We start from the raw sequence: 2,566 nt of genomic DNA, 5'->3' as shown, positions 1-2,566 counted from the left end.
CTTGACTGGTCGTGAAATAAAATGCCGAGTCCTCAGCGTCCGAGACCAAGACGAGACCGAGACCATCAAACAATGGTCTTAAGACCGATCTCGAGTACCACAACACTGGTAGTCAGTAAAGTTTGTAGTTTATCAACAAACTGTGGTTTGTTATCCAGATTAAACCAAGGCTTCCCCCAGTGTATTATAAGCCTGGCGGCCCGCCATGCTTCACTAGCCCCCGCCAGGCTAAGCGTTGCTTCTTTTATTTTTATAAAAATAATCCAATCCAATCCAACTTTATTTATAAAGCACTTTAAAACAACCACAGCTGATACAAAGTGCTGTACATTAAAACACAACATAACAATAATAAAAAAATAAAAACTCTTACAGTTTAAAAACAAACAATTTAAAACTAGATCCTAACTGGAAAATTTACTGGAATAACTGGAAAATTTTAAAACAACACGTAATTTTTATTTTTTTTATCTTAAAGTGTCTCTGTTGTTCTGAGCGTTTCACTCGTGGAGCAGATTTATTCCTAAAATATGGATTTATAGTTTATGCATTAAGCCGGCAGAGCGGATCTATTGCACAGCCGGCGCCTCTGTCTGCTGCTGCATCTCTGAAGTTTACCTCAGGGTGGATCACACGCCTCCTTCCACTCCAGCTGGACACCGGCTGACCTGGACGGATATTCTCATCAACTTCCTGTGGGAAGCTATGATTCTTTGGAGAAATTTATATATCAAGTGTTGAATTAGAGGAATAAAATGTTAAACTTCTTTGCTCGTTGTTTTCCTCTAGTCTCCAGAATCCAGAGCTCCGCATGTATGAAGTGGAAAACACACAGAGAACAACCAGTGGCCATTCAACTTCAGACATATCTAGAGTTTAATTCAGACAATTAAATGCACAGAAAACAGATCAGCGTCACACCCAAACCATCAAGAAGTCCAAACCATAAAACAGACATTAATTACCTGAGAAAAGTAGAAAATGAACAAAATAGAAAGAAATATCCTAATGAATTAGATTAAATTTTAAAAGCATTATGTATTACTATCATCTTTAACAGGCGATTCCATAATATCCTAAATACTAGTTTTGTTTTCTGAAGGTTTTAGTTTTCTGGCCTCATAGAAAACACCAGAGAATTTGACCTGGTAGTAAACAGACAGAAGTTATCTCTCCCATCCTGTTTCCCATTACTTTAGTTTTTGTGAACTGCCAGCACAGCTCATCTGTTTCCTCTGACAGGAGAAAACTTTCTCTACTGAAGGCCCTTTTCAAAACCCTGTTAGTGATTTTATGTCAGTTAAGAAAATCAGTCGTTATTTAAATCATTATCCAAATCTACCTGAATTAAAATCTACTCAAAATATTCATGCTCTAATATTTCACATGCACCAAGGTTAACTCTTGCTAAAATTAATATATTCAAACTTATGTCCCCAACTACATATAGTTAAGTTCAAAAACTAGCATATTTTAAATTTACTTTCCAAACACAAGGTAAGAGTTTAAACCCACCGTGTTAGCTCTGGTTGTGCAGCTCTACATGAACTGCAGGAATATTTGTGAACAAAGGATTATGCATCGTTTACATCTCAACAAGCTGCCCAGCGTGTGGCTCTGTCTGCGCTGATGAAGTTCATGTCTGGTCCCGGTTGGTCGGAGCGTTAGTGGTTAATGAACCAGCGCTAACCTCATCATGCAGGTTCAGCCTGGTGAGGAGCTTTTGCTCCTCGTAGTCACATCCTGCTGGTTTTACATAATTTTATTATTATTTGTAGTGTTATTAGTTACACGAAGCACCAAACCGTATCAAATGCTTTGTCCACTTAGTCAGAGTTAATGAGCGCGGCTGCAGGAAGATCTGAGAAACTCGACCAACCAAAACAGTTTCTGTGATTCTTATTAAAACTCAACAGACAGAAATGTTAAAGCTGCTAAAGCCACATTAGCAGCATTTAATTAAATCTCCCGTTTGTTGCCCAGAGCAGAGGATTTAACTCATCCTGCAGGGCCGGTCCAAGGCTGCATGAGGCCTGGAGCAGAGTCTGACTGAGGGGCCCCTCTAGCTGCTAAAACCATCAGCAGCTCTAACAGCTTCTGTGTTGGATTTAATCTGGGAGAGGAGGAGGAGTTTAAACTCGCAGCATCAGATTGTTGCTATGGTAACAAAACAATCTAACCATGAATATTGTCCTTTGAAGTTTTACTAAGTAAACTTGCCACCTCCTAAAATCTTTTAATTTATTTATGTTGAAACCATTAAATCAAATTCAGCTGCATTGATCATCTGAATAAATAAATGTTACATTTCTGGGTAACACTTTATTTGAAGGGGGTTGAATAAGACTGTCATTACATTGTCATAAACATGACATAACACCTGTCATGAACATCAATAAGTCTTCATGAATATTTATGACTGTTGTCATAAAGCGTCGTTCGGTAAATTATGACTTTTAATACAAAGTTGACATTATTCAAAATGTCTTCGCTATGACAACTTGTCATTAACCAAGAAATCATGATCTAACATAATTTTGTCATAATAGTAGGCATAATGATTTAA

This window comes from Poecilia formosa, unplaced genomic scaffold, assembly GCF_000485575.1.
Source record: "Poecilia formosa unplaced genomic scaffold, Poecilia_formosa-5.1.2 Scaffold1432, whole genome shotgun sequence".
Lineage (NCBI taxonomy): Eukaryota > Metazoa > Chordata > Actinopteri > Cyprinodontiformes > Poeciliidae > Poecilia > Poecilia formosa.
This window is presented reverse-complemented; position numbering follows the sequence as displayed.